Source organism: Rhinopithecus bieti, unplaced genomic scaffold, assembly GCF_001698545.2.
Source record: "Rhinopithecus bieti isolate Rb0 unplaced genomic scaffold, ASM169854v2 scaffold_15500, whole genome shotgun sequence".
NCBI classification, from domain to species: Eukaryota; Metazoa; Chordata; class Mammalia; order Primates; family Cercopithecidae; genus Rhinopithecus; species Rhinopithecus bieti.
This window is the reverse complement of record NW_016808186.1, coordinates 90,881-116,979: the sequence shown is the minus strand read 5'-3', so window position 1 is coordinate 116,979 and position 26,099 is coordinate 90,881. Positions and strand designations below refer to the sequence as shown.

The following is a 26,099-nucleotide window of genomic DNA, read 5'->3' as shown; positions in this document are numbered from 1 at the left end:
TTTTTTTTGAGACGGAATCTCGCTCTGTCACCCAGGTTGGAGTGCAGTGGCATGATCTTGGCTCACTGCAACCTCCACCTCCCGGGTTCAAGTGATTCTCCTGCCTCAGCCTCCCAAGTAGCTGGGATTCCAAGCATGTGCCATCATGCCCAGCTAATTTTTTTATATTTAGTAGAGATGGGTTTCACCATGTTGCCCAGGTTGATCTCAAACCCCTGACCCCAGGTGATCTGCCCACGTCAGCCTTTCAAAGCACTGGGATTACAAGTGTGAGCCACCACCCCTGGCCAAAGGTTACCTTTTTAATTGAAAATAAATAAATAAATAAATTGAAGCAAAATTTACATGTAATTAACCATTTAAAAGCGAACAATTCAGGGGCATTTAGAACATTCACAATGTTGTGCAGCCACCACCTCTGTGTACTTCCAGAGCACTTTTGTCCCCCCCCCCAAAAAGACCTGGATTTTATCAGGCAGTCACTGTCCCTTTCCCCTCCAGCCCCTGGCAGTCGTGACACTGCTTCTGGTTCTAGGGATTCGCCTATTCTTGAAATTTCATCTTCATAAAAATATACACTATGTGATTATTTGTTTCTGGCTTTTTTCTCTTTGTAAAATGTTTTTGAGGCTCAACCACTTTGTATCAATTTTCAGTGCTTCATTCCTCTTGAAGGCTAAATAATATTCCATTGTGTGGATGGACCACATTTTGTTTATTCATTTCTTCCACTGATGAACATGTGAGTTATTTCTGCCTTTTAGCTATAATGAATAGTGCTGCTGTGAACATTTGTGTACACATTTTTCTTGGAACCCTTGTTTTCAATTATTTTGAGTACATACCTAGGAGTGGAATTGCTGGTTCATAGAGTAATTCTATATTTAACTTTTTGAGAATCCACCAAAGCATTTGTTCACAGTGGCTGTACTATTTTAGACTCCCACCAGCAATGTACAAACATTGCAGTTTTGTCACATCCTTGTCAACACTTGTTATTTTCCATTTTAGATTTTAGCCATCTCAGTGAGTATGAAGTGGTGCTTCACTGTGGTTGTGATCTGCATTTCCCTAATCACCACATTTTGCTTTCAATATCTACTATCTGGTACAGTTTTTGCATCTTCTTCATACACCCCACAGTTCTATAAAACATCCTCAACTATCCCTCCATAAGCATCACTTCAAGGACATTGCCTCAGTTTTTCCCAGCCAAAGAGTCACTCACCTGAGTTTGGCTTCTTGGTGGGTTCTGTGAACAAAGAGAGAAAATAAATGCAATATGCATTGAAGATTCATCAGAAGCACAAAGAAAGGCCATGAACACCCTGATGAAAGATGAAAAGGGAGTGACAAAGCAATACAAAGTAAATGATATGGACACAAATTCCATGTTGTATTCAGAAAAAAAGCAAGAAAACACCCTTAAAATCCATTCAAAAACAATCCACCCTTGAGGCTGTGAGGATGCCCACAGGATGGCCAAAGTAGCTGAGAACATCCAAGACAAGTAAGTGAGCTACCTGCCCGTAGAGGCACCATAGAGCTGGACGGTGGAGAGCGGGGTAGGAGGAGGCAAAAGAAAAGATGGAGAAAGACTTTCAGCTTCTAGAATGTTGGCTTTTCTCACTTTCTTTCATTCACTCATTTTTTCATTCAGCAAACATGTATTGCATGGATGTGGATATCAGGTCAGGAGTGCTCAGGGTGCAGCCTGTGACCACCCTGCTCAGTGAACCTGGGTGTGCAATGCGGGTGAGCAGACAGGGGCACGAGGAAGTTTGAGGAAGATGGCTCAAAGGAGGTAGAGTCGGCCATGGCTGGGAAAATTGGAGCTTCAGGGCTGTGCAATGGCCAGACTTCTTCCAAACAGAGGAAACAGTGTATTTGAAAGCATGGTTCACATAACAGCCTCGCATTGCCTTGGTAGGAGGAAGCTGGAACACAGGGGTATGTGTGTGGTGGGGCATTCACTGGGGTGCAGAGACTGCAAAAAGGAGAGTCTGAAGCTCCAAAGGGGACATACGGTTTCGCATGTCCTGTATTTTAATTGAAGGTTTCCCATCGCCTTTTCTCCTTCCTGCCACCTCCCTCTCCCTTCCTGCCCTCCCTTCTTCCTTCCTCCTCTCCTTCCTTCCTTCTCTCCTCTCTTCCTTCCCTCTCTCCTTTTCCCCCTTCTTCTTTTCTTCTTCCCCACCCTCCTTTCTTCCTTCCTCCCCTCCATCCTTTCTTTTCTCCCTCTCTCCTTCCTTCCCTCCATCCTTCCTTCTTTCTTTCTTCTCCTTCTTCTTCCTTTCTTCCCCCATCTGTCTTTCTTTCCTTCCCCCGCTCCTTTCTTCCTTTCTTCCCTTCCTCCTTCCTTCCTTCCCTCAGTCTTTTCCTATCTCATCTCCTTTCTTCTTCCTTCCTTCCCTCCATTGTTCCCTCTCTCCTTCCTTTTCTTCCCTCCTTCTTTCCATCCTTTTTTCCTCCCTCCCTCCCTCTTTTCCTCCCTCCTTTCATTGTTTCCTTCTCTTTTCTTGCTTCTCTTCCTTTTCCCTTCCTTTCTCCTCCCACCCTCCCTCCCTCTCTCCCATCCTTCCTTTCTCCATCTTCTTTTTAAAATGTAAAATTATAAAGATTTTTAAAAATAGTGATACACTCACAGAGTTTCTTAAAGGCCAAGCAGTATCGACAGTGAAAAGCGAATACCCCACAGTCGCCATACAGGTGACTGTGGTTCCTGTGCACTGGGGCTCCCTTCCCATATGGAAGGGCTGTGGATGAACAGGCACATGCCTGCCCATTCATGGGGGGCTCTTGGTAGCAAAATGATGCATTCAAAGGTGTGTTTGCAGGCACTGGCAGTCTTCTAGGTGAGCAATGAAAAGGTAGTAGCAGGTGAGTGGAAAGGAAGTTTATTTCTGTGATTTTTTAAAAAATCAACATGAAACTCACGTATCATAAAATTTGACATTTTAAAGTGTACAATTCAATGGTGTTTCATATCTTCACAATACTGTACAATCACCACCTCTATCTGTTCCAGAACAGTTTCATCCCCCCAAAAGGAGACCCCATAATCACGAGCAGTCCCTCCCTTTTCTCCCCTCTTCCAGCCCAACAATCGCTAAGCCACTTTCTGTCTCTCTGAATTTGCCTGTTCTGGATATTTCACATTAATGGGATCCTACACCCTGTGGCCTTTTGTGCCTGGCTTCTTTCACTGAGCACATTTTCAAGGCGCGTGTAGCATGTATCAGAACCCCTCTTCCTTTTTACAGCCAAATAATATTCTGTTGCATGGAGGGACCACATTGTGTTCATTCATTCATCTCCTGATGGACAGTTGTGCTGTTTCCACCTTTGGCTTATTGTGAAGATTGCTGCTGTCAACATGGGTCCACAAATAACTGTTTGAGTCCCTGCTCCCAATTCTCCTGGGTACCTGTCTAGGAGTGGAACTCCTGGATCACATGTCAGTGATCTTCCAGATCAGTAACATGTCTTGTTCTGTATCTGAGCCTACCAGCCAGCCCCTCCTTCACTATTGCACAGGGTTCTCTTGCAGCTATGCCTCATTCTTTGTCCAAACCAAATGCTGGTGTTACACACTCGTTCTGAATTTTGGAGAAAATCTCCCAATGCTTCCAAAGTGGTTGCAACCACACACCTGCCTCCAACTCCCACCCCTCAGTCTGCGTTGACAGGGTAGGATTCAACCTTCATCATTTCTAACTTGATGGGAGAAACGGCATCTTCATGTTGGGGTGGGTCATTACATTTTTCTCTTGCAAGACAACAATTTTGTATCTGCTTTGTGGGATCATTATTAGCAAAAACATCACTGTGCGCAGAAAACTGGGAGAGAGATGAGTTCCTACTGTCTTGTTGTCGGCTTTTTAGGATCAGATGTGGTTATCATTCTCTCTTCCTCCAACAAACACCATTATGTAACTGTCCTGGTCGACCAGTTGTTCCCAATGCTAAAGCCCAATGGAGTCTTCCTCTGTGTACATAAAAGTTTATTTTTCTTTCAAAATAAATGTTTGAATCTCAATTAGACTGTCTGCCTCGAGCAGGACTTTCTGCAGGGCCCAGGATGCATATTTTCAGCATTCTGGTCAGTCAGAAACGTTCCAGCTGACCTTGAACTGATGAAACACAGAATGGGAAGATTCCAGGTCCTCAGTACCCTGGAGAAGAAAAACTCACAGCCCAATGAGTGAAAGTAACCAGAGAAGCTGATGAGAGAACAGAATGAAGTATGCTCTGGGAGGAGAGATTGGAGGCCATGGATTGGGACCAGGGTGTAGGACGATAAGGGATATGAAATGAAGTGTAAGAAAAGCAGAAACTGGGCCAGGCATGCTGGTGCACATCTATAATCCCAGCATTTTGAGAGGATTGCTTGAGCCCAGGGGTTCAAGACCAGCCTCGGCAACATAGTGAGAATCCATCTCTACAAAAAAAAAAGAAAAGAAAAGAAAAGAAAAAAAATAGCTTGGCATGGGGGCACACACCTGTTGTTCCAGCTACTTGGGAGGCTGAGGTGGGAGGATCACTTGAGCCGGGAAGTTGAGGCTATGTGGTAAGCTATGATTGCACCACTGCACTCCAGCCTGGGCAACAGAACGAGACTCCCATCTCAGTAAAATAAAGTAAAATAAAATAAAATAAAATAATAAAATACTAGCATATTCCTAAACCACAGGTTTAGAAGCACAGACCTACCAAGAAATGAGTCTGAGACATTTAGAGAGTGTGTAAATGTTTGTCTCGAGGCGCTTATAATCTCCCACGAAGAACAGAGCTCTCAACACCAAGAAATTCCCAACACTGGCCCAATCCAACCCCAAAGTAACTACACAGCTGATGCTGTTAGATCCAAGCTGAAAAGAGAAGGCTCCCCTTGAAATATCAGCACTTACCAGGGTCATCAAGGGCGTCCGCCAAGTCAAAGTCTCTTTGACCTATTGGGAGCAAACAGGGCATAAGTCACCCCATGATAGAAAAACCAGAATCCCCCTTGTTCCTCACCTCAGGCTGCTCCCCTCCTCCTGCAAGCCTAGGGTCACCCAGAGCACTAAAACTAACCTGACTATGAGCTACGTGGGAGATGCAACCACCACCTCCACCTAGTCCCAGAACATACTCATTACCCAAAAGAAGACCTGTGTCCCCATTCAGCAGTCACTTCCCCTTCCACCTCCCCAGCCCCTGACAACCACTAATCCACTTTCTGTCTCCATGAATTGTCTGTTCTGCAAATTTCACATAAATAGAATCCTACAATATGTGGTATTTTGTGCCTTGCTTCTTTCACTGAGCATGATGCTCTTGAGTTGCGTTCGCGTTGCAACTTGTGTCAGAGCTTCATTCCTGCTCATGGCCAGGAAACTTTGAAGGAAGCCTCTCTCCAAGCACATAGACTTCTCTCCTGGACTCTGGACTGTACCACTCACAGCTTAGGACTGGCATTTCCTGCCCCCCCTCCCCACCCCACACAGAGTCTACGTTGAGAGGGGCTGCCCTAGAAGAAGGTGAAGCATAACAATGCGAGGATCCTGGATCCCTGAGAGACTATATGGAGCATAGGATACCTTTGCCACCTCACCTGGCTGCAACTCAAAAAAGAGACAAACTTTTCATTCTTTGGGGGATGTTTGTTACAGCAGCTAGCCTATGCTGACAAATACAGCGTCAGGAAGCAACCTCTGTGGACAAGCTGAGGTGCCTACCTGATCCAAAAGCAGTTAACCTAATGAATGTGTCTGCAGCAGAGAGAAGAGAACATTCACATCTTTGTGACTCATCATTAAAAACACACCACAGAATTTATGAGGATGAAGAGTCCCTCTTGCTGACACATATGCACACCTTGCTCTCGTTCCTCCCTTGCCCCCTGCCAGTACTAACCTTGTAGAGAAAACACCACCAGAGAATTTATCAGGAAGTAGAGGATGCAGCCAGGAGCACATTGAATCAGCAGTTACTATGCATTGAGTTCTGTTGCAGTAATGCCAGGCACCCAAGCATCTCATCCGCCCACCCGAGGATGTTGGTATGACCAGCATGCATATTCCCCAAACGAAGAACCTGAGGTTCCGGAACGTTCAGGGCAAGGCAGGAGCAGAGTCAGAATCTGCAGAATTGTCCAGGGGGGACAACCTCTCACTCAAACACTAAGCCCTGGAGGAGACTAATCCTGGGGGAACCAGGTGAGCCCTCGGTGCTGGGTCTCTCCCACTCTGATGTCTGTCTCCCTCCCAAAATCTGTCTGCCTGGGTGATGCTTGCTCTGTGGGAAGGTTCAAGGGCTCCAACATAGATTCGTACAGCCTGTGGCATGGCTCCAGCCAGATGCCACCCAGGCAGGTTTGCGGGTCCTTGTGGAGGTAATCAGGGCCTCTCCAGAGCAGAAGGTGCATCCCCAGACAGGAGCCCCTAAGTCAGGACAAAGTCACAAACCTTGGAGGGGAGGGGGACTCTGAGCCCAGGGTACACACAGCAGCTGCCCCTGGACCCAGACTGGAGGCTGGGAGCTGGTGGTGCCATCGCAGGTCAAATCCCACACAGCCATTTCTCTCAAACTCTGAGCGCCCCACGTCCCTCTCAGATGATGTTCTCTGCTGCCAGTGATCACTGCAGGCTCGCCTTGAAGAACAATCCAGCCCTTCTTTGCTCCCTCCAGCATTCTCCCTATTTGTTGTTGTTTTCTTTTTGTTTGTTTTGTTTTTAGATGGAGTCTCGCTCTGTCGCCTAGGCTGGAGTGCAGTGGCACAATCTCAGCCCACTGCAACCCCCACCTCCTGGGTTCAAACGATTCTCCTGCCTCAGCCCCCTAAGTAACTGGGATTACAGGTGCATGCCATCACGCCCAGCTAACTTTTGTATTTTTAGTAGAGACAGGGTTTCACCATGTTGGGCCAGGCTGGTCTCGAACTCCTGACCTCAAGTGATCCGCCTGCCTTGGCCTCCCAAAATGTTGGGATTACAGGCGTGAGCCACTGCACCTGGCCTCCTCCAGCTCTCTTGGTCATCATGGTCCAAGCTGCTCAGACTGGGCTCGGGAACAGGAGCCACCTCAGCCTCTTGGATCCGTGCGATATCTCCCCTCCAAGGCTGCCAGTAGTTCCAGTCGAGACACCTGTCCAGGACCCCAAAGTTAAGCGTCTCAGCTGTGCACACACCCTGAGAATTTACATTCCAATCTGTGTTCACCGCTGACCAATATCTTTCACTGCGTTGTATCTCGGCCCATCCCAGCAATTCCAGGCATCCCCTCAGCAACTACTTAACAATCTCCTCCCAATCCGAGCACCCGGCCACTCCCTGCTGTTGCCCTAAATAACCAAAGGCCTCAGTGTTATCTCTCCCCTCCCAGCCCCTCCTCTCTGAAATGTTGTTGTATAAAACAGGCAGGTGGCATGGGAGGGCTGCAGACAGCTCGTCTCATCCTGCAGCAGGAGGCCAGGTTGCAGCGGAGGCTCCTTCAGCTTTGAGATGCTCTGGATGACCCTGGGGGATGACAGGAATTGAGGGTGGGGAGTGTCACAGAGGAAGTGGAGCCTGGGGGTTTTAGGCTTTGCCTGGTTTCAGGGGTTACACTGCAGCCAGAAGTTGCTACATTCATGACTCACACACACGAGGCTGTTGTCAGTCACACCCAGACCTCGTTACATAAACAAGGCAGACTCCGGCCAGCATCAGGCGGCCTGGGCACTGAGACAGTCTCCAGTCCTGCACGCCAGGCAGGAAATCTATCTCCCGGGCAGGGCCCCCTGTCCTCTCTCCTCTCCAGGGAAGTTACAGCAAAGCCACAGCTGGGGTCCTCATGGGCCTGGAGTAAGAACCCTGGGCTGGGAGATGTCCCAGGTAGACGATGCTAACTCCGGGGTCTCTGTCTCCAAGGTCGGGGTTGCACATGGTGCTATTGCTTTCACGGGGTTTATTTTCCACCGGGAACATAAGACGGGGCAGGAACAGGAGATCTGTTTCCCATTTGTTCTGCTTATACTTAGTGAACTCAGCAGCTTTTAATCAAATCCTTGTGTTCTAGGATCCCTAAACCCCCAAGAAGAAAGCAGCCTCATTTTGTGCTGGGACTGTGACAATGGTCCTCGGTTGCTGGCATCCTGGAGATGTCGATTAAATGGCTCCTGTTGGTGGGTGGGAGGGCCGAGCGTTACACATGAGCCCCCGGTAAAGCTGTGCTCAGGACCCCAGCCATGTGACACAGCGCTTTGAAGCATTCTTCTGTAGCCCGCAGTCACCAAACCCCTCTTGGGCCCAATTCCACCTCTGCCAGATTCAAAGATGCTTCTTATTGGAGTTCCCCTGCCCCCCACCCAAATTCCTTACGTTGATTCAGACCTACATGTGGTTCAGGCTTACTAAACAAGACCGCCAAGTGCAGGCCTCAGCAGCAGCCTCAGAAGCAGACGTTTCTCTCGGAACTTATCCAGTCCCCTGTCTCTGAGTCCCATTCTCCCCTGAGGCACCGAAGGAACTAGAATCCCTCTTCCCAAGACGGGTCCCAGAAACAAGAACGCCTCTCCCCCAAAGCCAGCCATAAAACCTAAAAACAGGATTCTAACTTTCCCTCTATCCTATCTGTATAAAGAGTGGCACAGGCCGGGCGCAGTGGCTCACGCCTGTAATCCCAGCACTTGGGAGACCGAGGTGGGCGGATCACAAGGTCAGGAGATCCAGACCATCCTGGCCAACATGGTGAAACCCTGTCTCTACCAAAAATACAAAAATTAGCTGAGCATGGTGGTGCGTGCCTGTAATCCCAGCTACTCAGGAGGCTGAGGCAGGAGAATTGCTTGAACCTGGGAGGCGGAGATTGCAATGAGCCCAGACTGCGCCACTGAACTCCAGCCTGGCAACTGAGTGAGACTCTGTCTAAAAAAAACAAAAAAGAGAGAGAGGCCCAGAAGAATCTAGATACACAGGCCTGGCTGGGTTTCCCCGCTCAGACCTTCAGCATTGGATCAGGCCCTTTTTGTCCAACCCTATTTCTACACAGCTATCCAGACTTGGTTGAACCAAAGCATAAAAATAGACAATCTCCCCTTGTAACTTGGGGGTCTTCATTCTGAATGCTCCCCTGTATACACGTTAAATACATTTGTATGTCTTTTCTCCAATTAATCCATCTGCTTCGTGTCCGTGATTTTCGGTAACACTTCACGGGCCATGACCCCAGAAAGTCAATATAACAAACAGCAATTTTGCCAAGCAAAGAACGTGCCGTTGCTCAAATAATAATAATGCAATGTCAAGGCCAATGCCCACTGAACATTAGCTGCCACCAGCACAGCTGCCACGCAGCACAGGAGAGCAATCGACCCACAGCAAGACCTCTGCTTCCCACTGAATTATTTACTTCAATCTAAAGAAGAAAATCAGCTCCCGGCAGGCTCTGCGCAGAAAATAGAAAGAAACACACAGAGATTGTCTAAATCCCTGACCCCAGTTACAGCTATTGCCCCAGGATTTGTACACCACGGAACTGAATTAGAGTCAGCTGAAGTCATCACAGGACGTGCAACCACATTAGTAAATTCACACAGGCTCTTCTGTTTCACTCTTCAATCCAATATCCTTTGATCTGCGTGCCCTGGAGAAACAAAGCCCTTTAAAGCAATTGTTCCCTTCCTTCCTTCCCTTCCTTCCTTCTTTCTTTCTTTCTTTCTTTCTTTCTTTCTTTTTCCTTCCCCTTCCTTCCTTCCTTCCTCTTCCTTCCCTCCTCCCTCTCTCTCTCTCCCTCTCTCCCTCCTCGACTCTCTCTCTCTCTCCCTCTTCTCCCTCTCTCCCTCTCTCTTTCTCTCTTTCCCCTTCTTTCTTTTTCTTCTTTTAGATAGAACCTCACTATGTTGCCCAGGCTTGAGTACAATGGCGCAGTCTCAGCTCACTGCAACCTCCGCCTCCCAGGTTCAAGCGATTCTCCTGCCTCGGCCTCCCGAGTAACTGGGATTACAGGCGCCTCCCACTATGCTCAGCTAATTTTTTTTTTTATTTTTAGTAGAGATGGGGTTTCACCATGTTGACCAGGCTGGTCTCGAACTCCTGACGTCGTGATTCGCCCACCTTGGCCTCCCAAAGTGCTGGGATTACAGGCATGAGCCACCGCGCCTAGCCTTTTTTTTGTTTTTGATATTGAATCTCACTATGTTGCCCAGGCTGCAGTGCAATGGTGCAATCTTGGCTCACTACAACCCCTACCTCCCTGATTCGAGCGATTCTCCTGCCTCAGTCTCGCGAGTAGCTGGGATTACAGGTGCGTGCCACTACGCCCAGGTAATCTTTGTATTTTTAGTAGAGACGGGGTTTCACCATGTTGGCCAGGCTGGTCTTAAACTCCTGGCCTCAAGTGGTCCACCCACCTCGGCCTCCCAAAGTGCTGTAATTACAGGCATGAGCCACTGCCCCGGCCTGTTTTTTATTTCTTTACATAGGATTGTACTGGTTTTCTCTGAAGTGTGGGTTCATTTAAAGCAATCTTTCTGGGCTCAGCTGCTGCGGTTGAAGCCACTTAGTGGGTCTTAAACCCATAGAACCCTTCTCAGCTTGAGGAAGCCCACAGAGGGGAAAGTTCTGAGGTTCTACAAAGCTGGCACAAGGAGCCCGAGAAGAACAAATCTTAACTTCCTTCAGGCAAATCCTAAGGTTTCTCTTTGACTCCAGTTCAGCAATTAAAAAATATATATGTGAATATATAGAAAGCATATGATAATGGTTCTTGTGACTGAACTTGTTACTGGAAAGGGTCTGAAATCAGACCCCAGGAGAGGGTTCTTGGATCTTGCACAAGAAAGAATTTGCAGCGAGTCCATAAAATGAAAGCAAGTTTATTAGGAAAGTAGAGGAATAAAGAATGGCGCAGTCTCAGCTCCACAGAGCTGCCCCAGGGCCACTGGTTGCCCATTTATATGGTTATTTCTTGGTGATATGTTAAACAAGGAGTGGATTATTCATGGCTCCTCTTTTTAGACCGTAGAGGGTAACTTCCTGACCTTCCCATGGCATTTGTAAACTGTCATGGCGCTGGTGGGAAAGTAGTATGAGGACCACCAGAGGTCACTCTCGTCGCCATCTTGGATTTGGTAAAATGTGGCCAACTTCTTTACAGCAAGCTGTTTCATCAGCAAGGTCTTTATGACCTGAATCTTGTGCCAACTTCTCATCTCATCCTGTACCTTTAGAATGCCTTGACCATCAGGGAATGCAGCCCAGCAGCTCTCGGCCTCATTTTACCCAGCCCCTACTCAAGCTGGGGTTGCCCTGGTTCGAACACCTCCAACAAACTCAACTCTGGTCCACCAGCCCGGTGCAGTAAAGGCGAACACTGCCATCGGGATTGCAGTATAAGGAAGTGAGGCGTTTATTCCAAGCTATTTAGAGGGCATCAAGCAACTTCCTTGATGCCTTAAGACCCAACCCCCTGGGTGGCCAGTAGGTGAGGGTTTTCAGTGGCAAGGAGGCAGAGGTTACAGGCAAAGCCATAATACATGCAGGCTATACATTGCTTTGACCTAAAAAGGCGGGATACCTGGAAGCAGGGGCTTAATGTGGATTCAAAGCTTCTCTGATTTGTCATCGGTTAAGGAGGTGAAGCTTTGTGTGAACATTTGGGGTCAGCAAAAATGAATGCTAGTTTTGGCCCATAGGTGTGACTTCCTCTAGCACCTCCCTGCACCCCCCTCCACACCCCTCCCGCCACAACACACTCCAGGGAAGGAATTTAGAACAAACATTGGCAATAAGAATTCAGGCCTCAGTTTCTCTTACTCGATTACGAGCCAGCAGATGGCATTTTTTATTTGGCGGGGGTCTGGGTTCCAGATCAACTCAGGGCCATATAGTAAGATGTTATCTTGGCTGGGCATGGTGGCTCACACCGGGAATCCCAGCACTTTGGGAGGCCAGGGCGGGCAGATTACCTGAGGTCAGGAGTTCGAGACCAGACTGGCCAATATGCTGAAACCCTGTCTCTACTAAAAATACAAAAATTAGGGCGTAGTGGCGCGTACCTGTAGTGCCAGCTGTTTGGGAGGCTGATGCATGAGAATCGCTTGAACCCAGGAGGTGCCAGAGGTTGCAGTGAGCCGACTGAACCACTGCACTGCAATGTGGGTGACAGAGCAAGACTCCTCTCGAAAAAGGATGTTATCTTTAGTCTTTACAGGAAACTGAACATCTTGAGGCCCTTTCTTCCTTGGCTGTTGTTCTACGCTACAATCACCTTCTTGCTTACTAAGCGGCTCTATGTACTTCTCAAGGCCAGTGAGGTGCCTGGAATTTCCCTTGACATTTCCCTTGAAGGAACTCAAGGTTTTCCTTTATTTCCACGCTAGGGAGAGTGCCTGGCAGGCCCCGAAGAGGCTCCATCTCACTCTCTCCCAGGACGGCATGATTCACAGAATAGAAAACATTAAATAATATGACTAGGTTAGGACCGTAGGTGACAACAGAAAGTGACAAGGAAGGCTGCTGCCCCAATGGGGAATCTTATTCCCAGTGGGCCTTATTTGCCAAGGGATGATTCCACTTTATCCCCATGGATAAGATGAAATCCGTTTTGTTTTCTAATTGGTTATGAAGTTTTTGTTTGCAGCAGGGCAGGAAATCAAACACAGCTGGAGTCTCCTGCACACCTCAACATGAATATCCAGGGACTCCCTAACACTCAAGCTCACCGCGGCTGTAGACGTCGGAGCTGAGCAGGCCACCCTGGTGCATGATCTGCTCCTCAGAACCCATGAATCCTCCACGGTCTCGGCATCCAAGCAGCCCAGCCTCTCCCCAGAAGGTCAACCAACTGGCCCCGCTCTTGACTTCCCAGTGACCGTATTATGCAGTTGCAGATTGAAGCTCTGTTAGAGCAACCATTGGTAATGAGAATTCAGGCCTCAGTGTATGTCTGTAACACAGCAGACAGTGTCTCCAGAGGTTGAAGTATTTTGTTTCAAAGAGGAAGGAATGATCATTCATCACAAAAGGCAAGACATCTTTGGTGCAAGGAAAACTTGAGGAAAATACCACAGACCATGCAATGGGGCACAGGTCAATGGTGTGTGGTAAACCAGCCTTCCCAGAGTGGCGTGCACGCGGATCCCTCAGGACATGGGTGACACACAGACTATGCTTCAGCAGGTCTGGCTGGGCCCAAGGCGCAGTGTTTCTCGTCAGCTCCCGGGGGATGTCAAGGCTACAGATCCATGGATCTCACTTTGCAGGACAGAGACTTGGTAATCGCTTCCCAGAGTTGCTACAATAAAATCCCAAAGACTGGGCAGCTTAAATAACAACCTCGATTCTCCCACAGTCCTGGAAGCTGGAAGTCTGAGATCAAGGTGTGGGCAGGGCCGGTTCCTCCTGAGGCCTCTCTCCTGGGCTTGTAGATGCCGTCTTCTCCATGAGTCCCCATGTGGTTGTCCCTCTGTGTATGTCTGTGTCCTCATCTCTTTTTCTTATGAGGTGTCCTAGTCCATTTCAGGCTGTTGTCACAGCATACCATAGACTGGGTGGCTTATAAACAACAGACATTGATTCTCCCACAGTCCTGGAGGCTGGAGGCCAGAGGTCTGAGATCAAAGTGTGGGCAGAGCTGGTTCCTCCTGAGGCCTCTCTCCTTGGGCTGTAGATGCCGTCTTCTCCCTGTGTCCTCACAGGGTTGTCCCTCTGTGTGTGTCTGTGTCCTCATCTCCTCTTCTTATGAGGTGTCTTAGTCCATTTCAGGCTGCTGTCACAGAATACCATAGGCTGGGTGGCTGATACACAAAACACATCGATTCTCCCACAGTCCTGGAGGCTGGACGGCTGAGATCAGGGTGTGGGCAGGGCCGTTTTCTCCTGAGGCCTCTCTCCTGGGCTTGGAGATGCTGTCTTCTCCCTGTGTCCCCATGTGATCCTCCCTCTGTGTGTGTGTCTGCGTCCTCATCTGCTCTTCTTATGAGATGTCTTAGTCCATTGCAGGCTGCTATCATGGAATACCATAGGCTGGGTGGCTTAGAAACAACAGACGTTGATTCTCCCACAGTCCTGGAGGCTGGAATTCTGAGATCAAGGCGTGGGCAGAGCTGGTTCCTCCTGAGGCCTCTCTTCTTGACTTGTAGATGCCATCTTTTCCCTGTGTCTTTACAGGGTCATCCCTCTGTGTGTGTCTGTGTCCTCATCTCCTCTTTTTATAAGTACCCCAGTCCTATTAGATCAGGGCACAACCTCCTGAGCTTATCGTACCCTTCTCACCTCCTTAAAGACCTCACCTCCAAACACAGTCATGTTCTGAGGTCCTAGGGATTAGGCCTTCAATATATAAATTTTGGAGGCGCACAATTCAGCCCTTACAGAGGTAACTCATTCATTGGAATACGAATGTGTTTGTCCACTGTGGCTGCTGCCATAGCAAAGTCCCAGAGACCAGGCTGTTTAAACGGTGGACATTGATTCCCCCACAGGCCTGGAGGCTGGAAGTCTGAGATCCAGGTGTGGGCAGGGCTGGTTCCTCCTGAGGCCTCTCTCCTTAGCTTGTGGATGCCATCTTCTCCCTGAGTCCTCATCTCTTCTTTTTATAAGGTCTGCAGTCCTGTTGGATCAGGGCCCAACCTAGTGACCTCGTTTTGCCTGAATCACCTCTTTTTTTTTTTTTTTTTTTTTTTGAGACAGAGTCTAGCTCTGTCGCCCAGGCTGGAATGCAGTAGCGTGATATTGGCTCACTGCAACCTCTGCCCCCCAGGTTCAAGCGATTCTCCTGCCTCATCCTTCCAAGTAACTGGGACTACAGGCACGCCCAGCTAATTTTGTGTGTGTGTGTACTTTTTGTATTTTTAGTAGAGATGGGGTTTCACTGTGTTAGCCAGGATGGTCTCCATCTGCTGACCTCATGATCTGCCTGCCTCAGCCTCCCAAAGTGCTGGGATTACAGGCCTGAGCCACCGCACCCCGCCTGAACCACCTCTTTAAAGACCCCATCTCCAAACACAGTCACAATTGGAGGTCCTGCAGGTTAGGACTTCCATTTGTAAAATTGAGGAGGGTACAATTTGGCTCACAACAGAGTTAAACCATGGGACATGGTCAACAACAATGGGGATGCCATTGGACAGCCTGGTTCAGTGGAAACAACCAGGGTTTGGGAATTTGGAGACAGTTTCATCTCAGCAACATCATGCCTGGCCCATGCCCTGAATAATACTCTTCCTTAATTTTTTTTTTTTTTTTCTGAGACAGTCTTGCTCTGTTGCCCAGGCTGGAGTGCGTCGGTGCAATCTCGGCTCACTGCAGTGCAATGGCACAATCTCAGCTCACCTCTGCCTCCCGGGTTCAAGCAATTCTGTCACCTCAGCCTCCTGAGTAGCTGGGATTACAGGCACATGCCTCCATGCCCAGATCAGCCCAGAATCCAGCCACATGAAGATTCCAGACCAGCCCAGAATCCAGCCACATGCAGATTCTGGATCAGCAGGTCTATGTGGGGCTATAATTGCATTTTATTGTGATTATAATACAATAAGAAAATATTTTTTAGAAAAACCTCAGGAGGCATTCATTCGGGTTTAAGGAAATGTTCTTAGGTTGAAATGCACTTCTTTCTTTTTCTTTGTTTTCTTTTCTTTTCTTTTTTTTCTTTCTTTTCTTTCTCTTTCTTTGTTCTGCTTCTGCTTGTTCCTCTTTCTCTTCCTCTTCTTCCTTCTCCCTTTCCCCTTCCTCCTTTCCTCTTCCTCTTCTTCCTCTTCTTTTTCTTTCTTCTTCTTCCTCTTCCTCTTCCTCTTCCCCTTCCTCTCCTTCTCCTCCTCCTCCTTCTCTTCCTTCTTCTGACAAGGTCTAGCTTTGTTGCCCTGGCCGCAGTGCAGTGGTGCAATCATAGTTCACTGCAGCCCTGAACTCCTGAGCTCAAGTGATCTGTCTGCCTCAGCCTCCCAAGTAAGGAAAACAAATATATTTTAGATAGATAGGTCAATAGATAGGTAGATGGGATATATGATTGATTGATTGATAGATAGATAGATAGATAGATAGATAGATAGATAGATAGATCGATATTGAAGATAGATATTGGAGATAGATAAAGATAGATGAACAGATAGATAATAGATAAAGAGATGATAAATAGATAGGTAGACTTTTGAGATAGATGAAAGACAGATAGAGATACAGGTATATATAGAGTTAGATATAAACATATCTTATTGGTTCTATTTCTTTGGAGAAACTTGACTCATATACATATTAACAAAGATCAAGAGAAGAAAAATTTAAAAATCACCCCAATCCCAGCATGTGCTGTTTTTTGGGAGACAGATAGATTTGCAAATGTTTTTCAAGCTTTTATACAATCTAATTTTGCCACATAAAATGTGAAGATTTTTGTGGATGCGATGACTCCTCTTGGGTTTTTAAACATCTGAAGCACTCCCAGAGGCTGGGATTCACAGGCCACAGCAGAGTTTCCCAGCCTCAGCACTGTGGCTGGACACATCGCTGACAGGTGTAAGTGCCTCTGGCCCCTGATCCATCGGGGGAATTCCCAGAAGCTGAGCGGTGTCTGGGAGAGCGCCATCTGGAGGCAGAACCCCACTTTTCTACCCTCTGTGTGCCAATAAGAGAGAGGAGGGGGGGCCTCAAAGGAAGGGTCAGTTGTTATCCAAGGAAGGTGAGACATTTCTTGGACTATGTGCTCCAATATTTGCCAGATGTCTTCACACTCAGGTGCCAAATAGCCATAGACTGTTTCTGCACAGCCCCTTCCTACTCCAACAAGGAAACTATGGAATGCTTAGCTTCTGGGTTATATGTGCAATGGCTCTATGCCGTATGAGGGAAAGATACTACAAGTTCATTCTGACAGTAAGATCCATTTAAAAATGCCCCAGACAACTATACCATTCCTCCTATACTGTACAGTACAACTATACTATACTTCCTATAGTGTACCGGAGCATGACATTTCCAACCTGTCCCCTTTCCCAGGGTTAGAAGTTATGACTAACAGCAGGTTCTCCACTACAGCACTAATGACACTTGGAGCTGCATAACTCTCTGTCATGGGTGCTGTCCTGTGCACTGTAAGGTGTTGAACAACATGCCTTGTCTCCACCCACCAGATGCCAGAACACCCATCCCAGTGCGACTACCAAAATTGTTTCCAGACATTGCCAAGTGTTACTTGAGGAACACAATTATCCCTGGGTAGCAGAAAATGTTATAGATAGATGATGGACAGCTAGATAAATAGGTTNTCTCCACTACAGCACTAATGACACTTGGAGCTGCATAACTCTCTGTCATGGGTGCTGTCCTGTGCACTGTAAGGTGTTGAACAACATGCCTTGTCTCCACCCACCAGATGCCAGAACACCCATCCCAGTGCGACTACCAAAATTGTTTCCAGACATTGCCAAGTGTTACTTGAGGAACACAATTATCCCTGGGTAGCAGAAAAATGTTATAGATAGATGATGGACAGCTAGATAAATAGGTTGATAGATGGATGGATAGATAGTAGGTAGGTAGATAGATAGATAGACAGATAGATAGATAGATGATAGATAGTTGAATAGTTGGAGAAGTAGGTAGAAAGATAGATAGGTAGATAGATGATAGACAGATAGATAGATGATAGATGATAGACATGAGAGTTGGTTAAGGAAGTAGATAGACAGATAGATAATAGAGATGAGAGTTGGATAGTTAGATAAGTATGCAGAATGATAGCTAATAGACAATCAATAAATGAGAAAATTTTTGACAGATAGATCAACACAGAGATTAGATAGATAATAAGTGGATATAATAGAGACAGATAGATCAATGGATAATGATAGATAGATATAGATAGATAGATAGATAGATAGATAGATAGATAGATGACAGAAAAATCATTGACAGAGATAATAAACGACAGGTAGAAAAATCACTGACATAGATAATCAATAAATGACAGGTAGATAATAGGTGGATATAGTAGAGACAGATAGGTCGATGGATAATGGTAGATGATAGATAGATCTATAGATAGGCAGACAGACAGACAGTATCTCTCATGCTAAGGCAAGATTCCTCAACCTCAGTCCTACTGACATATGAGGTTGGATCATTATTTTCTGTGGGGCGTCCTGTGCACTGCAGGGTGTTGAGCAGCATCCCTGGGCTCCACCCACTAGATGCCAGGAGCATCCCTGCCTCAAGGTATTGACAAGTGTCCCTGTGGATAAACATGATCCCTGGTTGAGAATGGCTGGATGGCAGCATCTGTACCTGGGGGTGTCACCTTGGGCCTGCATAGATTGAATGACACATCACCGAATTGGAGACCACAGAGCTGCCTCCCCACTGTGGCAGGGATCCATGAGACTCCACCCAAAGGTAACCAGATGGTTGCACACAGAGTCATCATCTCTTAAAAGAAGCACATAGCTCCGCTTGGGCATCACCTGGGGTGCTTCTTAAGATGCAGGTCTCCCAGCTCCCAAATGCCCGACCCACGCCTACTGAATAAAGATCTCAGTGGGTGGAGACCGGGGTGGTGTTTTTAATACCTCCTCGCTTCAAGGTGATGACCTGCACATCAAAGACAGAGAATCACTGCACTAAATGGCTGCAATGCCCAAGGTGACAATGGCAGGGAAATGACCCATTTGTGGTTCCCTTTCCAAGCTACAAATTTGCTAGATCAAAGGATGGTTGCAGAGAAGGAGGGGACAGGGAGAGAGGGGGCACCAGAATGGAAGCAAGTCAAGAAAAATATAACTGAGACATAGGATGAGGCTGGCGTGGTTTGGGGTTCTGTACCCTAGCATGGTATGGCTTCTCACCTTAGGCGATCATCATAACTTTTTTTTTTTTTTGAGATGGTGTCTTACTCTGTCACCCAAGCTGGAGTGCAGTGGTACAATCTCAGCTCATTGCAACCTCTTCCTCCCAGGTTCAAGCGATTCTCCTGCCTGAGCCTCCTGAATAGCTGGGATTACAGACACCCCCCCACCATGCCTGGCTAATTTTTGTGTTTTTAGTAGAAACAGCGTTCTGCCATGTTGGCCAGGCTGTTCTCAAACTCCTGACCTCAAGTGATCCACCCAGCTCGGCCTCCTAAACTGCTGGGATTACAAACATGAGCCACTGTGCCCGGCCCACAACTTCCCCATATCCCAGTTTTTAGAAGTAAACTAAACAGCCTGTGACAACCTAATGCAGCAAGTAATGAAAAATACTTGGCGCAACACCTGACTTATCTTTACTCAACAGGAAGTACTCAGAAATATGATGTGCTACTGTTCAGAGCTCTGAGTGGTCTTTTTCATAAGTTTTTTTAGTCTCTACATGGAAACACAGCTCTGTACAAATGCACACACATTTTTAAGTCATGTTGATACGGACAGGAGGCAGGAAGATACTAGATAGAAGAGGGCAGTTCCCCAGCAAAGGCCCCACCCTCAAGCCTGAAAACCTGTAGTCCTAAATGGAAACAGGCATTCCTATTTTTGTGCCCAAATGTTGCCTTTTGACCCACCATGGCCCCCTGTCCTGTACCCATATAAACCCCAAACCCCAAACCCCAGAACCCACGTGCAGACAGACTGATGAGCAGAAAAGCAGAGGAACTGAAGAGCAGCACAGCAGAGAAGGAGAGAAGAGGAGAAATATCTGAACACTGAGAGGTGTTCAGCTGGGGATGGCTGGAGAAGAGATCAACCGCAGGACAACCAAACTCCAGGGGAAGATCATCTTCCCACTCCATCCCCTTTCCAGCTCCCCAACCATCCCGCTGAGAGTCACCTCCATCTGGCAACAAACATTTCTGCATTTACCATCCTTCAGTTTGTTCGTGTGACCTGATTCTTCCTGGATGCTGGACGAGAACCCGGGTACTGGCCAGGTGCGGTGGCTTAAACCTGTAATCCCAGCACTTTGGGAGGCCGAGACGGGCGGATCACGAGGTCAGGAGATCGAGACCATCCTGGCTAACACGGTGAAACCCCGTCTCTACTAAAAAAATACAAAAAACTAGCCGGGCGTGGTGGCAGGCACTGTAATCCCAGCTACTCGGGAGCCTGAGGCAGGAGAATGGTGTAAACCCGGGAGGCGGAGCTTGCAGTGAGCTGAGATCCGGCCACTGCACTCCAGCCTGGGCGACAGAGTGAGACTCCGTCTCAAAAAAAAAAAGAACTCGGGTACCAAGAGGACACTGAGCTAGTTAACACTTAAGCCACCTGCAGATGGCAGAGCTAAAAGAGCACCGTAACACACCCACTGGGGCTTCAGGGCTCACAGGCACCCACCCCTAGATGCTACCGTGGGGCCCAGAGCTCAAAAACACTCATGCTAGCTGCTGTATCTGCCTATCTGCAAGCTCTGCCTCCCGTAAGAGGTTTCAGTGTGTGGTGGTCAAACAGATGAACCACATCCCTGTCGCACGTCCTGTGAGGGGGGTCAGGGAACTCTCAGGTTTCAAATCTGATAAGGGAATAATGTACAATAGACTTGGAAGAGACTGTCTTAGCTAGTGTATATCCTGGACATGTATCCTTTTCTTTTCTTTTCTTTTTAATTGATGCATAAGAGATGTACATAGCTTCAGGGTACATGTAATAATTTAATACATTTATATAATTTGTAAAGATCAAATCAGCATACTTGAGATATCCATCCACCTTAACTATTTGTCTTTTCTTCATATTAGAACCATTTCAACTCTTCTATTTTGAAATCTACAATAGATTATTGTAAACTAAAGTCACCCTACTGATTATCTAACACTAGTGCTTATTTCTTCTATCAAACCCTATAATTTTCCTTTTTTCCCTCAATAAATGACATTTCATACACTGCCCTTTGAGGTTTCCACTTCTGGTTCTCAGCTGTTAGAAGACATGATTGTGTCTCATGTTCCTTCATGTCCCTCTGGATTGGATGGCAAATACTAATTAAATACAGTGCAAATGTGGGGGTGCTAAAATGTCAACCTCTATTAGGAATATGGCCATATTCTTATTATTATCTTGTTTTGTATTGATAATTTAGTAATCATAATAATGATTATAGTATATTAACCATTAACAATACTCTGTTTTCTGTATTTAACTTTAAGTTCCAGGATACAGATGCAGGATGTGCAGGTTTGTTACATAGGTAAACATGTGTCATGGTGGTTTGCTGCACCTGTCAACCCGTCACGTAAGCATTAAGCCCCACATGCATTAGCTATTTATTCTGATCAATAATCTGTTTTCTTAAGTACTTCATAGCAATCATCCCACCAGCCTTGCAGAATGTTTCTGGGATCTTGGGAATGTGCTCCATTTCCAGCTGGTGATGGCTGAGGATGTAACAGGGTCATCTGTGCATTTAACGAATTACCCAGGACATACCCAGCTGTTGAGTTCACATCATCGTATTTACGCAGAAGGGCCCTGATCCAGACCTCACTTTCTTTCCAGTCCCTCCTGTAACGTCCCTATGGGGCGCTACTTGTGTCAGAGGCACTGGAACCAGAGCGACTCCATCTTGAAAAGGGGCTGGGCAATAGAAGGCTGAAACCTGCTGGGCTGCATTCCCTGATGATTAAGACATTCTGAGTCACAGGATGAGATTGAAAGTCTGCACAAGACACAGGTCATAAAGACCTTGCTGATAAAACAGGTTGGAGTAAAGAAGCCGGCCAGAACCCACCAAAACCCAGAGGGCGACGAGAGTGACCTCTGGTGGTCCTCACTGTTACACTCCCACCAGCACCATGACAGTTACAAATGCCATGGCGATGTCAGGAACTCTGCATGATCTAAAAAGGGGAGGCAGGTATAATCCACCCCTTCTTTAGCATATCAAGAAATAACCATAAAAATGGGCAACCAGCAGCTCTAAGGGCTGCTCTGTCTGTGGAGTAGCCATTCCTTTATTCCTTTACTTTCCTAATAAACTTGTTTTCACTTTACAGACTTGCCCTGAATTCTTTATTGAGCGAGATCCAAGAACCCTGTCTTGGGCTCTGGATCCGGACCTTTTTCCTGTAACACTCGGAGAAGGGATGATTCTGATTTTCAGAAGACAAGGCTTGGGATAGAGCAGGATGCTCATTGGAGTCTTCCCAGAGAGAGCTGCAAGACAGCTCAGATTCTGCTGCCAGCTGCCCCCGTCCAAATCCTCAGTGCCTCAGTTTACTCATATCTGTGAGGGTTAATACTGAATGTCAACGTGATCGGATTGAAGGATACAAAGTATTGATACTGGGTGGGTCTGTGAGGGTGTTGCCAAAGGAGATTAACATTGGAGTCAGTGGACTGGAAGGGGCAGACCCACCCTCAATCTGGGCGGGCACCATCTAATGAGCTGCCACTGTGGCTAGAACATAAGCAGGCAGAAAAATGTGAAAAGAGACACTGGCCTAGTGTTTCGGCCTACATCTTTCTCCCGTGCTGGATGCTGGAACATCAGACCCCAAGTTCTTCGGTTTTGGAACCTGGACTGGCTCTCCTTGCTCCTCAGCCTGCAGACGGCCTATTGTGGGACCTTGTGATCATGTGAGTTAATACTTAATAAACTCCTCTCTCTATATCTATTTCTATTGCATTAGCTCTGTCCCTCTAGAGAACCCTGACTAATACACCATCTGTAAAATGACATCAGGCACGACACTCCCGTCATAGGGCTGAGGGACAATCAACTAAGTTAATCCATGCCTAGTGCATAGGAAGTGCTGGTGTCATTCAAAGAATTTAGCACAGGACACGGTGTGGTGGCTGATGCCTGTAATCTCAAGATTGGGGAGGCCAAGGCAGGAGGATCGTTTGAGCTTAGAAGTTCAAGTCCAGCCTGAACAACATAGTGAGATCCCGTCTCTACAAAAAGTTTTAAAAACTAGTCAGGCATGGCAGCAAATGCCTGCAGTCCCAGCCACTCTGGAGGCTGAGGTGGGAGATTTGTTTGAACCCCTGGGGTGAAGGCTGCAGTGAGCTATGATGGAACCACTGCACTCCACTCTAGGTGACACAGTGGGCCCCTCCTTCAAAAGAAGTTAAAACACATTAAAAAAAAGAAAACATTTTATGTCATAAGTGCGTTTAATACAACTACCCTACCAAATGCCATAGCTTAGCCTTACCTGCCTTGAAAGTGCTCCGAACACTTCCATCAGCCAATGGCTGGACAAATCATCTAGCACAAAGTCGACTTTATAATGAGGTTTGCATACCTCACATAATTTAATGAATATTGTACTGAAAGTGAAAAACAGAATGGCTGTATGGGGCCGGGCACGGTAGCTCACACTTTTAATTCCAGCGCTTTGGGAGGCCGAGGCAGGTGGATCACCTTAGGACGGGAGTTCGAGAGCAGCCTGGCCAACATGGTGAAACCTAGTCTCTACTAAAAATACAAAAATTAGCTGGGTGTGGTGGGCAGGCTCCTATAATCCCAGCTACCTGAGCTGCTGAGGCAGGAGAATTGCTTGAATCCAGGAGGTGAGGTTGCAGTGAGCTGAGATTGTGCCATTGCACTCCAGCCTGGACAACAGAACAACACTACATCTCAAAAAAAAAAAAAAAAAAAAAAAAAAAAAGAATAGTTTTATGGGTACTCAAAGTACAGTTTTAGTTTGTACTGAATGCATACCAATTTTGCATCATTGTAAAGTTGAAAAATCTTAAATTGATCCATTGTGTCAAACCATTGTAAGTTGGGAACTGTCTGTATACTGCATTTTGTAGAAGTTGATTCGCCCAGGGGGATATGTTTAACCTTTGGCTCTTACTGTGAATGATATAAACTCCTGGAAGTACTTTTCTGGGGAGGTGGGTTTACTGTTGAACATCTCCCTGTAAACAGAAACTAATGAATGCATTGCCGCATCCTCCACTCACTAGGTGAGATCTGAAGACAGCACAGAATAATAAAAAATTCTCACTACAGATCCCAGACTATGTCCACCAGGATCTATCCATCCCAGCATTGCCTCTGCCCATAAACAGCCAACTCCAATCTTAATGGCATCCAAGTCTTTAAACAGGATAAACAGGAAGTGCGGCCACAGGAACATTGAAGGATGTGTTTTCATTCCTAACAGAAATACTTCTCCCTGTTAAGATTCGCCTGGGTATTCCCTTCTCTGGAATCGCCACATTAAAATGACCAAAGAAACTTACTCAATTGTTGTTTAAATCCTATTCTTTATGAATTCATTGGAGTTTCTTAAAGAGGTCCTCACACGAAACTAAAAACTCTAATCTTGGAGTCTGGGACAGCCAGCCTGCAAGTTCTTGTTGAAGTTTTTGATGTAAAACTATTCAGGTGGTTTTAATTTGCAAGAATGAATGACAGTGTTTAGGAAAAGGTTTAAAAATCTGAACAAATGCAACCCTTCTGGCAAACAAATGTCTAATAATCCGCCCCATGGGATGAAGTCGTTTCAGCTCTATTTTTACCATATGGAAATGGTCAGAACTAATTTTTAAAATCAGAAAGAAATGATTGACGTTCCCCACATGCCCAGTCATGCTTGAGTCGTGGAGTTAAATAGGTCGTTTTTTAAACCCTTGGGACACACGGATCAAAACAGGAAAATACGGTGAATATCTAAATTCTATCAGCTAACATCCTGCCCTTCTGGGTCTAATTCCCAGTTTCCAAATTGGAGCAGCCCGTCTTCTCCCTCCCCTCTCAGCCACCCATCGCTCTTAGTCTCCTTTCTAATCCCATTGGGCAAATTATCCCCATTCACTTCACAGCAACTCCTTTGGAAGGAGTTTCTTAAAGCAAGAAGAGAAAAATCCACGCCTAGGCAGATCTCCCTCAAAGCAAAATGCCTCTTACCTCGGGCGTGCATTAGAAAACACAGGAACGCAAGACAAGGAAGTCCCCACCAGCTCTCCATAGTTTACTTCAGGATGCAAGAACCTCAGCGGACTCCCCAGCCAAGTGGATTGTGAGATCTGGCCTCTCCACCCTCTTGTTGTTGACTTCTGGTCTCCCAGCTTGGAAGGAAGGGAAGTGATGTCTTCAAGTGGAAAATATGAACCGAACTGCCAGAAACAAATGGGCTCCAAGCTCAGATCCCAAACTCCACAGCTGAAAACCTGTGGGACCAGTGTAGGCACGCTCAGTCACGTCTCGGAGCCAGCCTCCCCGGGCTGCCCCACCAATCTGCAGCAGCGCAGAGGATGGGGACACCAGGGTGGTTCCCCAGGGCCAATGGGCAGCTCAGGCTTCTGGAAGCCGGCACACTTGCTTGGCAACTCTGCTCGCTGAGGGCGTGGGAGCTGTAGCAACTTCAAAGTCACCAACCCAGAAACCAGAGAAGACACTGGCCGCCTGTATCTTCCTCCTGCAGTACGTGATAGTCCAGTGATACCCAGTGTGGGGCTAATGCGCATGTCAGTGCAAAGACCTCAGTTGAAGTCTTGGCTTTTATACCTAACAAACTCAGTGACTTCCGAGACGGATTTATCATCCTCAGCCTTCAGTTGTCTTTGTAGGTGGCAGAACTAATATTTCAGCAGAGACTGTTGTTCAGGAAAAGCAGATGACACGTGGCTTTTGTGTCTTTCACTTAAATCTGAGACATTTTATCTAACTACCAAAATTTACATCTTCTATTTGAAATCTTCTTGGAGAAGAAATATGACTGGATAGCTCAGTTTGATGATTAATCCTGCTTTCACAATGTTTATTATTATGTTTTTCCCTGCAGCTCTGTGACTGTGTCTAATTTATCCATGTACAACTCGTAGGTTAACCCTTACACTCTACCTACCCCGAAGCAGTAGGCAAGAACTTAAAAAGTTAGCATTTGCAAACAGCTTTGAAGTCCTCTGGTAAATAGGTTAACTGCAGGAGAAAGGGGAAAATCAGTCTTAGTAATGAGGGCAGCTTGTGAATTCCCAGAGAAGCAGGATTCATGTCAAACAGACCCAAAAGGACAAATAAACCTTGGACTTTTCTCTCTGCACTTGTGAGCACTTGAAAGTGCTACATCTGTTCATGTTGTTGATCTGGTGTTTGGGATTTGTCTTCTATGTAATATCTTCTTCTTCTTTCTTTCTTTCTTTTTTTTTTTTTGACAGAGTCTCACTCTGTTGCCCAGGCTGGAGTGCAGTGGTGTGATCTCGGCTCACTACAGCC

The 26,099-nt window shown here is 46.7% G+C and overlaps 1 long non-coding RNA gene across 1 annotated transcript in view; it reads right to left on the bottom strand.

The window, feature by feature from the left end:
* Positions 1-25,317, bottom strand: part of LOC108537911 (uncharacterized) — a 32,072-nt gene extending 6,755 nt beyond the window's left edge. Inside the window, exons 1-3 of the long non-coding RNA XR_001887943.1 lie at positions 24,792-25,317; positions 4,911-4,952; positions 1,229-1,252 (exon numbers count right to left, since the gene is read on the bottom strand). This is a non-coding gene — a long non-coding RNA (uncharacterized LOC108537911). The remainder of the gene's footprint in view (positions 1-1,228; positions 1,253-4,910; positions 4,953-24,791) is intronic.
* Between the last annotated feature and the right edge of the window lie 782 nt (positions 25,318-26,099).